Here is a 13,955-nt window from a genome sequence, read left to right as displayed (position 1 = left end):
TTATGTAACTAAGACAGAAGAATTAATTGAACCCAAGTCCTTGTGAAATTCATTACTGGAGATTCTGCTTTTGCCTCAGCACAGCTCAAAGCACCTTAAAGATTTGAAAGTTAAGCTATTTTTTAGACAACAGATTTATTTCCTTCTTCCCTACCCTGCCCCTCCACTTCTAAGCAAATAAGACCAGCCTTCCTTCGTGAACAGTTGGGTGAAATGATTGAACTGAGATCGCATGTCGGATTTTAAGTGACAACCTCTATTCAGTCCAGACAGCCTTGTAACTGATAACACATTGCCCTGGGTCCTCAAACTTAGGTGGCATGCATATGACTTTTGGAGTTAATGGAGTCATCAAAAGTGTCAGCATGAAAGAACAATCAGGTCCAACAAATTAAACTGGACAGATAACTGGACAGAAACTTGAGTATCACCGGGAATGATTAAATGAGAAGCTGGTGCCGCTATTTGCTGAACAGCCAAGTCTCAGACTTCAGTGCCCCTGAACTGCAGGATATGAAATCCAGATTGAGTCATATTTTGGACCTTCAGACCACACCAAAACAACATGCCAGAGATCAAAGGTGAAAGTAATCATGTGCACTTGACTGAAATGCAATTTACCCTTAACATCTCTGCTACAAATGTTAAGATATTATTTAAAACTTTACAGAAAGCCACCTTCCTAGAGCCAGGACTCATATTTAAATAGTGGATTTTTTTTTCTACCCAATCCATTCAGTTTATGTCTGACAACCATTACGATCACACACAGTATTAAACTGACAAGCCCTTTCAGACTAAATCAGAGTCTGAGCGTTTCAGACAGATGACAACATCTACAATTCATTTGTCAGTGTCCCACAGCAGGCAACTGAAGCAATTACCACATTGCTGATAATCTTGCAAGCCTATTTTTTCTCCTGTCACCCACTTCCATTAGGAGAATTATATTCTACCTTTAGGTGCATAAAATAATTTTAAACAGCTCATTTGCTAGAGCTTTAGCTGTACAGTTGACTTCAGCAGCTTAATAACCAGGGCTCTTGTATTCTGGTCTAGCAGAGAGCTCAATTTTCTAAGAGTCTCATTCATTGCATCTGAAGTAGTCTATCATTTTGCCCTGAGGGCAACTACTCAGCTCTGTCTCCGCTAGGAGAACTATTGACTGTCATATGCCTCAAGGGATCTGGCTTCTCATGCTGTTCTTTGTCAAACTTTATCACCAACAGAAATATCAGTTTAGCAGATAGTTCATGGGGCAGGCTGTCTCAGGTTCCACCATGACACAAGTTCTCCTGGGCTAAATATCGCTTGGGGTATGAAGTTGGAGGGTTCATTTTCCAAGAGTTCCCTACCCCAGGACACAGCCCACCAGGATGCATCTGTACCAAGCACAGGTTTTGGGAGAACCTCTCCTTGCTGGAGAGACTGCCTTCCCTCCAGGAGCCCCTCTAATCTCCCTCACCTGATCTGTCCAAGCAGCAAGCAGAGCCCATGGAGAGGCAGTTTGCTCCTCTCCAGTCCTGTTTCTGCCTGGAGCCAGCTGGATTGCTACTAGGGGTTGCTGTACACCCTAATGCCTCTTCTCCCACTGCTCCCTGGAGAGCTGGAACTAAATGTGAAGAATGGAGACAATGGACAATACCATTGTCCCCATTCTTCACATTCAGTTCCAACCCCAAAACATTTGCTGCAGCTTGTTGTCCAGACATCATCTCCGAGGCACCTCCCATGAAAATTCTCTCTCTTTTTTGTGGTCCCTGTTCAACTGTCCCAAATTTCCATGTTATTTCTCCTTAGACTTTGATCTACTTTTGACCAAGCAGAAACAATGGTGGGAAAAAAAGATACACTGAAAAGCTGCATCTATCACTGAAACATTCAGCGAAAGTCTAGTCATTTAAAACATGGAGAGACACCCCAGCTAGCACTATCACGAGACATGATTTTCTAATACTAACACATACACACACACTATTTCCAGGGAACCTTATGAATACAGCTACTCCCCCCTCCCTTCTTTTTAGAGGAGAAATTCAGAAATATTGCCAGCACATGCTCAGTCCAACCTTGTTCAGAGCAAAAGGCAAAAATCTTTGTTCAGGCTTAGAAGGCATTTATTGCTCCTCTATGATGACAAAAACTTAATAAAGTTAGACTAAACAGAAAAGTTTCCTTGGTATTAGCAGTAGACAGTTTTATATATCCATGTGAACTTGTATTGTGTTATTAAAAACAATGTCAGAATTTTCATGCTAAGTATACATTAAGGAGATTCCTTTCATTATTCTCAAAAAAGAAAGTGCCAATATCAGCAAAAATTGAAACTAAACTTGTCTATGCTGCACTTTATTCTACCATCATGCTCCCTTCTGTTTTTGCAGTCCTCCCTTATGTTATATAACCTAATTTTATTTTGTCATCAATTTATCTTCCTTGTTATTCACTTTACATTTTACAGCAGTAGATCAAAAACATAATTTCTGGTGACAAGTTGCACTTCTTAAGGGAAAATACAAATTTTTTAGTTAAAAAACAAGATACTGATTTTATTTTAAAACAATAATTATTCTCTGGCTTAATAAAAAAAGGGAAAACATCAATTATCATAACTGTTTCCTCCACATCACCTCCGAACTTTTTAAGCAGAGCTCTTAAAAAGAGGCAATGATGCAATTTAACAACAGTACATTGCCAGGAAGAAATAGACTTCCATTGTTTCAAGTAGAAATAGTTTATGGGGAAACAACAAGCTTACAAATACATGTCTGCAAAAGCATGCAAATAGCTACTGAAGTTCAAATGTCTTATAGATGGTTTGTAACCTGACTCAAATAAGCTTTGAAGCTGATCTGTTTTTGTTCTGTAACTCTGATTTTCACAAGTTTCTGTAGAGGACAAAAGAAATAAGTTTCCTATGCAAAACTGTTGCCTGTAGCAGAAAGTGCTAGAAGAGTCCAAGGAGTCATATTCTGTGTGCAAGGACCACATAACAAGCTCAACTATGTTACTAGAAAACTCAACATCTTCACACTTGCTTAAGACACTTATTCTCAACACTGATTCTGACAATCAAGCACACCACTTGAAGAGTGCTGTCTTTTAACTCCCTGGTAACACATGAAGTTTTTTAAAATGCATTTTAAAATCATGTTTTCATTTGTGGGGGTTTTTTGTTTGGTGGGGTTTTTTTTCTTTCTTTCTTTTTTTTTTTTTTGAGTGTTAAATGGATTTTAAGAGAAAAAAATAACTTCTAGCCCAACAAAAATAGACACAATTCAGCCAACTCTGTTACTAGAAACCATCGGTGTCCCACATTTCCAAACACCCCTGTCAGTGTATCATAAAGCTATGTAACCATAGTGTTTGAGTACTGTAGCATGACTTAGATCTCTGATCTTTGTGAAATTAAAGGTGGCCCGTGGTCAAATTGCAAAAATAATACTTGGCAACCTTAGAAATCATTTGTCTCCATTGGCTTCTTATGAGACTCTTTAGAAACCAGTTACTCTCTCTCAGCTCCCCATCTATACAGTAGGAATAACATTTTTCCTCCTCACAAAGAGCAAACATAAGGGTAAGATGCGAGTTGAGCCACACTCCAGACACAGACCACTGGTACACTCAAATACTGTGGCTGATGAGTGATGTAAGAACTTTTGAAAGCATTTAATAGCTGCAAGCAATCAGCTGGACAAACTGTTTTTACCACACCTCAGACTTGTTAGTTCTGGTGGGTTTCTATCCTTACTGACAACAGGCATCCCAGCTCCAGTACTAACAATGAAATCCCACTTTGTGTTCAAACTCTCAGGTTGTGAGCAGAGTTGCCTTTGTCAGCCAAATTCAGGCACAAAACAGACTTGCTTCTGGATAGACTAGGAACCCAGGACCTGGGACACAGGTTCTGCTGCCTGGATGTCCACCCGTGGTTTGGCTCGGTGCAAGCTAGTGACATAAATCCCACTTAATATGGGGCAATAGCACTCAATTCCATAAGCCCTTTCAGACAGATAGTGTCATGCAATTGCAGAGGTCTGCTGTTCTCCTAAATGCATGTGGTGGTGCTATATCATTCAACCAGCTCAACAAAAATAAGTGTCAGGTGTCCAATCACCTTGCCACGATGATCTTGGTAAAAAGAAAGAAAACCGACCAGCAACATCTCTTACTTCCTTCTAGTTTCCCAAACTTCTGCCATCCTTCTCAGCCATTTGTCTCCCTTCAGGAACTGTTGAATCAAGACTCATGTTCCCCTGTCCCCTCTTTTTCTCCCTTAAAATGGTTCATGGCCACCTCTAAGCATTGTCCATCTGCAGTCTTCAGCATCTTCCTCAGGCAAGCAGAGGACATGCCAGTAGCTCACTGAATGCTTGTTTCCAAACCATGTCAAGCTGAACAGATGGTGCCATAGTTCAAAAACACAGTCCAGCATCCATCTGTCAGTGCTGGACATGCATTTCTATTTCTACACATAAATACAGGTTTACAGTACACAAATTACTGCAACAGGTTATGGACATAACAAACATGCTAAGGTCAGAGAGCCAAAATATTTAAGTGAGGATATGGTTTTCTAGGAGTCAAAAAGGAAGTATTGTTATTACAAGTTTAACATTATCAGCATTATTTCAGGGCCAGGACAAACCAGCCATATTAGAAAAACTTCTAGCTTCACAACCCATAACGCATACTTACCCAACCCTTGTGAGAAAGGGAAAGAAGCATAGCAGCAAGCCAATGCCACAAGTTATTTCTATTTGTACAACCCACCTTCTGCGCAGGTTCCCCTGTTTCTTCGTCTTGGAAATGATCTCTTGCTCAGTTGATGTTATCTCCTGTCTCCTCAGTCCCCTGCCTCTGTAGAGCTCTCGTATCTAGGAAAGCATGAGGGAATAAAGATGACATGAAAAAAAGGCAGTCTCCCACTGCCACTTGCTCAACTCCCCTAGACAAGCACTGTCCTGGTTTTGGCAGGGATAGAGTTAATTTCCTTCCTAGTAGCTGGTACAGTGCTGTGTTTTGGATTTAGGATGAGAACAAAGTTGATAACGCACCCATGTTTTAGTTGTTGCCAGGTAATGCTTACACTAGCCAAGGACTTTTTAGTTTCCCATGCTCTACCGACTGAGAAGGCTGGAGGTGCACAAGAAGCTGGGAGGGGGCACAGCCAAACTGGCCAAAGGGATACTGCATACCATGTGACGTCATGCTCAGTACATAAACTGGGGAAAGCTGGCCGGGGGGGCAGCTGCTCGGGGACTGGCTGGGCATTGGTCGGCAGGTGGTGAGCAATTGTACTGTGCATCACTTGCTTTGTGTATTATTATTATTATTATTATTATTATTATTATTATTATTATATTATAATTTTATTTCAATTATTAAACTGTTTTTATCTCAACCCACGAGTTTTTCTCACTTGTGCTCTTCCAATTCTCTCCCCCATCCCACCGGCGGGGGGGAGTGAGCAAGCGGCTGCGCGGTGCTCAGTTGCCAACTCAGGTTAAACCACAACAGTCCTTTTTGGCGCCCAACATGGGGCTCAAAGGGTTTGAGATAATAACAGATTAACTGAAGTGTATTAAGGAACTTATATCTGTTAGTAGTTGTGGGTCACAAGTTGGTTTCTCTGTTCTCGATATTGATTTGTCTAATCTGCATCGTGCTTTTTTTTTGCTGTACATGTTAAAGATTGGTGTTGGTTTTTGCAGTTTGCTGTGGTCTGCAGTGAATAGTGATGTCTCACTTGTGAGGTTTGTTTTCAGAACATTGACCTTGATGTTAGTGTGGTATGTAAGTTTCACAATGAAGCCGTTACTGTACCACGGATACCATTTCATGGAGACAACTACCAATAACAGTGACTTTTCTGAGAGGTTTTTTTACGGAGGAAATACAGAATGGCAGTGTCACTACCTTCTTCTGTGATGTTTCCTCCTTCATTACAGTAACTTTTCAGTATTTTGAACATCCTTGGGTAGTTAAGATACTTCTATTGGTACTTCTTTGGAATATTGTTTTGGTTTTGTCTAAAGTTGGTAAGCAATTTAAGAATATCATCCAGAGATCTGCCCCAAGGCTGGAAAGGTATGAGTGGCAGGGTGTGTGGGATAAGATGGGCAAGTACGTAGGCCAATGGGCAGCCCCAGTGTTTTGGAACTTCACCCCTGAGCAAGTGCAGAATCCTGAAAAGTTAGTAGAACATTTGGACAAAGTATGCTGTCACCCTGGCAACTCCAGGGAGATGCAGATCATTGCAACGTGCTGGGGCCTGGCCCATGCCTACCAAGCCCTGTTCAACACCATTCAGTACCCTCAAAGGGAAGAGAAGGTCTCTGGATCTGATGGTAAAATGACATGCACTGCAGCCACTCCGACCCCAGCGACATGCCGTGCAGCCACTCAGACCCCGGCGACACGCTCTGCGACCACTCCGACCCCAGCAACAGGCACTGCGGCTACTCAGACTCCGGCAACAGGCCCTGTGGCCACTCAGACCCCGGCAACAGGCCCTGCGGCCACTCAGACCCTGGCGACAGGCCCTGCGGCCACTCAGACCCCGGCGACAGGCCCTGTGGCTGAACCAAAGAACCAGCCTGTGCCGGTATCAGTTGCCCCTGTACACAAGAAGAAATTTTGGAAGCGGAAGTCGGCTCGTTTAGTAAGGGAGGAAGAAGCTTCTTCTAAAAGGGGGCTGGAGGAAGAAGTATATGAGACAGACTACCCTGGAGAAGGGCCATCATGAGAACAGCAGGAGGAGAGCCGGCCACTGATCAGGGAGGCAGAATAGGAAGAACTCATAAATGAGGCAGTGACCACCCGATCTCTATCCCTGAGTGAGCTGCGAGATATACGAAAAGATTTCAGCCGTCGTCCAGGCGAGCATATTGTCACCTGGCTGCTCCGATGCTGGGATAATGGGGCCAGTAGCCTGGAATTAGAGGGTAAAGAAGCCAAGCAGCTGGGATCCCTTTCTAGGGAAGGGGGCATTGATAAAGCGATTGGAAAAGGGACACGAGTCCTCAGCCTTTGGAGGCGACTCTTGTCAAGTGTGAAGGAAAGGTATCCCTTTAAGGAAGATGTCATATGTCACTGTCCTGGTTTCAGCAGGGATAGAGTTAATTTCCTTCCTAGTAGCTGGTACAGTGCTGTGTTTTGGATTTAGGGTGAGAACAATGTTGATAACACACCAATGCTTTAGTTGTTGCTAAGTAGTGCTTACACTAGTCAAGGACTTTTCAGCTTCCCATGCTCTACTGACTGAGAAGGCTGGAGGTGCACAAGAAGCTGGGAGGGGGCACAGCCAGGAACAGCTGACCCAAACTGGCCAAAGGGATACTCCATACCATGTGACGTCATGCTCAGTATATAAAGCTGGGGGAAGAAGAAGGAAGGGGGCACGTTTGGAGTGATGGCGTTTGTCTTCCCAAGTAACCGTTACGCGTGATGGAACCCTGCTTTCCTGGAGATGGCTGAACACCTGCCTGCCGATGGGAAGTAGTGAATGAATTCCTTGTTTTGCTTTGCTTGTGTGCGCGGCTTTTGCTTTACCTATTAAACTGCCTTTATCTCAAACCATGAGTTTTCTCACTTTTACCCTTCTGATTCTCTCCCCCATCCCACCGGGGGGGAGTGAGTGAGCGGCTGCGTGGTGCTCAGTTGCCGACTGAGGTTAAACCACGACAGTTGCCCAAGCAAGTGGACAACCATGGAGAAGGGTATCCAGTTTCTGAGAGAATTAGCTGTGCTGGAGGTGATTTATGATGACCTGAACAATGAACAACTATCCAAAGATCCAGATGAAGTCAAGTGCACACAACCCATGTGGTGGAAGTTTATAAGGAGCACACCATCGTCATACGCCAATTCATTGGCAGTGATGACCTGGAAAGATGGAGAGGAACAAACAGTGGATGAATTGGCTGGTCAACTCCGGCAATATGAGGAAAGTCTCTCTTCCTCCCTCGTCTCGGCTGTGGAGAAACTGTCCCAGGAGATCCAGCAACTCAGAGAGGATAGGTCCTACTCCTCACCTGTATGGACCAGTATCTCGGCTATTAGGAGTCAGCGTTCTTTTGCTTGAGAGAGAATATAAAGGGTACACACCACGGGGCACCCTATGGTGCCTCACCTGTGTGACCACGGAGAGGACATGAGGAAGTGGGATGGAAAACCTACTGCAGCCCTAGGGGCACGGGTACGTGAATTGCAAGGGAAAACAATCACAGAAAGAGGTTCTTCCAGGAAAATTGCTGCTCCAGTTTCCAGCGGGCAGTTCCCCAGAGAGAGTAGAAGGGCTGATCTTACTCCTGATCTTAATGAAGAAACTTCTGACTCGTATGTACAAGAAATGAGAAATGAGTACTGTGATGAGGATTAGAGGGGCCCTGCCTACAGCCAGGGGGAGGAAAGGGACAACCGGGTTTACTGGACTGTGTGGATTTGGTGGCCTGGCACATCAGACCCACAGAAGTATAAGGCTCTAGTAGACACCGGTGCGCAGTGTACCCTAATGCCATCAAGCTATATAGGGGCAGAACCCATCTGTATTTCTGGGGTGACGGGGGGATCCCAACAGCTAACTCTATTGGAAGCCAAAGTAAGTCTAACTGGGAATGGGTGGCAGAAGCACCCCATTGTGACTGGCCCAGATGCTCTGTGCATCCTTGGCATAGACTACCTCAGGAGAGGGTATTTCAAGGACCCAAAAGGATACCGGTGGGCTTTTGGTATAGCTGCCTTGGAGACGGAAGAAATTAAACAGCTGTCCACCTTGCCTGGTCTCTCGGAGGACCCCTCTGTTGTGGGGCTGCTGAAGGTCGAAGACCAACAGGTGCCAATCGCTACCACCACGGTGCACCAGTGGCAATATCGCACCAACCGAGACTCCCCGATTCCCATCCATAAGCTGATTCATCGACAGGAGAGCCAAGGAGTGATCAGCAAGACTTGCTCACCCTTTAACAGTCCCATATGGCCAGTGCGGAAGTCTAATGGAGAGTGGAGACTAACAGTAGACTATCGTGGCCTGAACGATGTCACGCCACCACTGAGTGCTGCTGTGCCAGACATGCTAGAACTTCAATACGAATTGGAATCAAAGGCAGCCAAGTGGTATGCCACAGTTGATATTGCTAATGCGTTTTTCTCAATCCCTTTGGCAGCGGAGTGCAGGCCACTTGGAGGGGCATTCAGTACACCTGGAACCGACTGCCCCAGGGGTGGAAACACAGCCCCACCATTTGCCATGGACTGATCCAGACTGCACTGGAACAGGGTGAGGCTCCAGAACACCTGCAATACATTGATGATATCATCGTGTGGGGCAACACAGCAGGAGAAGTTTTTGAAAAAGGGAAGGAAATAGTCCAAATCCTGCTGAAAGCCAGTTTTGCCATAAAACAAAGTAAGGTCAAGGGACCTGCACAAGAGATCCAATTTTTAGGAATAAAATGGCAAGATGGACGTCGTCAGATCCCAATGGATGTGATCAACAAAATAACAGCCATGTCTCCACCAACTAGCAAAAAGGAAACACAAGCTTTCTTAGGCGTCGTGGGTTTTTGGAGAATGCACATTCCAAATTACAGTCTGATTGTAAACCCTCTCTATCAAGTGACCCGAAAGAAGAATGATTTCAAATGGGGCCCTGAGCAACGACAAGCTTTTGAACAAATTAAAGAGGAGATAGTTCATGCAGTAGCCCTGGGGCCAGTCCGGGCAGGACAAGATATAAAAAATGTGCTCTACACTGCAGCCGGGGAGAACGGCCCTACCTGGAGCCTCTGGCAGAAAGCACCAGGGGAGACTCGAGGCCGACACCTAGGGTTTTGGAGTCGGGGATACAGAGAATCCGAGGCCCACTATACTCCAACTGAAAAAGAGATATTAGCAGCATATGAAGGGGTTCGAGCTGCTTCAGAAGTGATCGGCACTGAAGCACAGCTCCTCCTGGCACCCCGACTGCCGGTGCTAGGCTGGATGTTCAAAGGGAGGATCCCCTGTACACATCTTGCAACTGATGCTACGTGGAGTAAGTGGGTCGCACTGATCACACAACGGGTTCGAATAGGAAACCCCAGTCACCCAGGAATCCTGGAAGTGATCATGGATTGGCCAGGGGGCAAAGATTTTGGAATATCACCAGAGGAGGAGGTGACGCGTGCTGAGGAGGCCCCAATGTATAATGAACTACCAGAAAATGAGAAACAATATGCTTTGTTCACTGATGGACCCATCAGTGGGTATTGTGGGAAAGCATCGGAGGTGGAAAGCTGCTGTATGGAGTCCTATGCGACAAGTTGTAGAAACTGCTGAAGGAGAAAGTGAATCAAGCCAATTTGCAGAAGTAAAGGCCATCCAGCTGGCTTTAGACATTGCTGACCGAGAAAAGTGGCCAGTACTTTATCTCTATACTGACTCATGGATGGTGGCAAATGCCCTGTGGGGGTGGTTGCAGCAATGGAAGCAGAGCAACTGGCAGCGCAGAGGCAAACCCATCTGGGCTGCCGCATTGTGGCAAGATACTGCTGCCCGGGTGGAGAACCTGGCTGTAAAAGTCCGTCACGTAGATGCTCACGTACCCAAGAGTCGGGCCACTGAAGAACATCAAAACAACCAGCAGGTGGATCAGGCTGCTAAGATTGAAGTGGCTCAGGTGGATCTGGACAGGCAACATAAGGGTGAATTATTTCTAGCTCGGTGGGCCCATGACACCTCAGGTCACCAAGGAAGAGATGCAACATACAGATGGGCTCGTGATCGAGGGGTGGACTTGACCATGGACACTATTGCACAGGTTATCCATGAATGCGAAACATGCGCTGCGATCAAGCAAGCCAAGCGGTTAAAGCCTCTTTGGTATGGAGGACGATGGCTGAAATATAAATATGGGGAGGCCTGGCAGATCGATTATATCACACTCCCACAAACCCGCCAAGGCAAGCGCCACGTGCTTACAACGGTGGAGGCAACCACCGGATGGCTGGAAACATATCCCGTGCCCCATGCCACTGCCCGGAACACTATCCTGGGCCTTGAAAAGCAAGTCCTATGGCGACATGGCACCCCAGAAAGAATTGAGTCAGACAACGGGACTCATTTCCGAAACAACCTCATAGACACCTGGGCCAAAGAGCATGGCATTGAGTGGGTGTATCACATCCCCTATCATGCACCAGCCTCTGGGAAAATCGAATGATACAATGGACTGTTAAAGACTACGCTGAGAGCAATGGGTGGTGGGACATTCAAACAGTGGGACACACATTTAGCAAAGGCCACCTGGTTAGTCAACACTAGGGGATCTGCCAATCGAACTGGCCCTGCCCAGTCAAAACTTTTACGTACTGTAGATGGGAATAAAGTCCCTGTAGTGCACATAAAAAATATGTTGGGGAAGACAGTTTGGGTTATTCCTGCCTCGGGCAAAGGCAAACCCATCCGTGGGATTGCTTGTGCTCAAGGACCTGGGTGCACTTGGTGGATAATGCGGAAGGATGGGGAAGTCTGATGTGTACCTCAAGGGGATTTGATTTTGGGTGAGAATAGCCAATGATCTGAATTATGTGATGTTAAGTACTAATTATAGTTATAATAGTAATACTAATAATATTATATGCCATACTAATGTTATTACAATAAGAATCACCCAGCCTAATGAAGAATAACTTCAGTGAAACCAAGCAAAGCACAGTGATGATGGTACCAGAACTGACTTCAACATGAAACAATCCAACACCACATACCATCTCCATTTTTCCTGCCCTGGAAGGTTATTACGACAGATGGAGCCTAAAGTCATGGACTAAATGAACTCACTGAATGTTTTAGAGGGATGGCCCACAGACTAAGGGAATGATATCTCTGTGTGTGTGTGTGTGTGTGTGTGTGTGTGTATTAAAAAAAAAAAGGGGGTGGTGATTAATGAAAAAGTACTGGAAAATATGAGACTTGAGCATGACGCAGATGGTATAGAATAAGGGGTGGATACTGTCCTGGTTTCGGCAGGGATAGAGTTAATTTCCTTCCTAGTAGCTGGTACAGTGCTGTGTTTTGGATTTAGGATGAGAACAAAGTTGATAACACACCCATGTTTTAGTTGTTGCTAGGTAGTGCTTACACTAGCCAAGGACTTTTTAGTTTCCCATGCTCTACCGACTGAGAAGGCTGGAGGTGCACAAGAAGCTGGGAGGGGGCACAGCCAAACTGGCCAAAGGGACATTCCATACCATGTGACATCATGCTCAGTACATAAACTGGGGAAAGCTGGCCGGGGGGGCAGCTGCTCGGGGACTGGCTGGGCATCGGTCGGCGGGTGGTGAGCAATTGTACTGTGCATCACTTGCTTTGTGTATTATTATTATTATCATATTATTATTATTATCATTTTATTTCAATTATTAAACTGTTTTTATCTCAACCCATGAATTTTTCTCACTTGTGCTCTTCCAATTCTCTCCCCCATCCCACCAGCGGGGGGGAGTGAGCGAGCGGCTGCGTGGTGCTCAGTTGCTGACTGAAGTTAAACCATGACAAGCACTTACCTTCAGTCTTCCCTGTAGGCTCAGATAAAAGGAACAAAGGTAAATTACCTCTGCATAAATGGAGTTCTCTCTAAGGAAATCCATTCATGGCTGTTGGCTTCTGCTGCTTCTTTATTCTCACTGCATTGCCTTGGAAGGGGAGCATCAAAATTCACAGCTGTTCCTGATAGGGTTGACAATTATTAATGAATGACAACTACCAGAGAATAATCTACTTTTTCTAGCCTATTACTTAGCAAGCATTTCAGGATCCACAGCAATACCTGTCCTGTAACAGATAAGCTCAAGTAAGCATATGGCAAGAGGAGTCATGTAATTCCACTGCCCAAAATCTGATGGCTCATTAAGTTTTTTCCACCTAACAGATTTTTTGATTACTTATCATGACAGGTATTTCAAAAAACCATGTAGTTCCACTGTTTCTGCAAATACAACTCTACAAAGCTGACAGGCAGGATGTTGAAACCTCTGCAGAAATTTTAATAGAAATCTCTTTTGGAATGTTATGTGTAATACTATACCTCTATTGAATGGAAACTCTCAATGTGAGATTCTGGTCAGGATTATGATGGTTTCACTACAGCTTTCAAACTTTTAGATTTGAAGAATCCACCAACTTGTATGGATGAGCACTGAGAGCACATCCTTGGACTCAGAGATTCAGTTTGGCCAGATGCTCATCTCAATCCTGGACATTATTTTTCCTAGAATTCCTAAACACGATTTCTATTTGATCAGTAAAATAACCAAAGTAGCCCTTTTGTCATACTACCCATTCAGTTGATTTTAGACCAGCTAGAGGAGGAGAGAAACTGGCAAAGTAAAGCACATTAAAAGGCAACATACAAGGGGAAGTTATAGGGTCCACAACCTAACAGGAGTTTAACCCCATTTTTGAGATTAAAGCTTGGTCATTTCATATTTCATCCAAAGCAGTTCTGCCATTTCTAATTCTTACCATAAGACGCACATCATGGGTCATTTAAGATATGCTTGCACTGGATGACTAAAGAGAAAAAGGCTTCCTGGAAGCTATGGAACAAGAAATTAAATCCAGTGCTACAGTGGTAAAAGAACAATTGTATTATGAGTCAAATCTCAGTCATAATGCTGAGTATGTACTACGAGAGGTATATTTAATCTACAGAAAGAAGAGTTTTGTTTTGTCCAAACAATTTTACAATGTTATTAGAAATGGTATATAATTTAAGTCAACCACCAGAAAGAGTTGAGGTGGTTATGATTCTTCATATTTATTGTTCACTAGCTGCAGTAGATTGTTTTTGTAATGTAAAAGAACACTTCAGATATACGGTTCCCCTCACAATCATATGGAAAACAATAAAATCCAAAAGAAAAGGTTGGGTTTCTTGTTTGTACTTTCTTACAGTACTGTCAGCATTAGCT

The 13,955-nt window shown here is 44.4% G+C and overlaps 1 protein-coding gene across 1 annotated transcript in view; it reads right to left on the bottom strand.

Moving 5' to 3' along the window:
- ARHGAP24 (Rho GTPase activating protein 24) overlaps positions 1-12,707 on the bottom strand; it is a 292,263-nt gene extending 279,556 nt beyond the window's left edge. Inside the window, exons 1-2 of the mRNA XM_076337010.1 lie at positions 12,597-12,707; positions 4,774-4,877 (exon numbers count right to left, since the gene is read on the bottom strand). The gene's annotated coding sequence lies outside the window, so the exon portion shown is untranslated. The remainder of the gene's footprint in view (positions 1-4,773; positions 4,878-12,596) is intronic.
- Between the last annotated feature and the right edge of the window lie 1,248 nt (positions 12,708-13,955).

Source organism: Aptenodytes patagonicus, chromosome 4 (assembly GCF_965638725.1).
Source record: "Aptenodytes patagonicus chromosome 4, bAptPat1.pri.cur, whole genome shotgun sequence".
NCBI classification, from domain to species: domain Eukaryota; kingdom Metazoa; phylum Chordata; class Aves; order Sphenisciformes; family Spheniscidae; genus Aptenodytes; species Aptenodytes patagonicus.
This window is presented reverse-complemented; position numbering and strand designations above follow the sequence as displayed.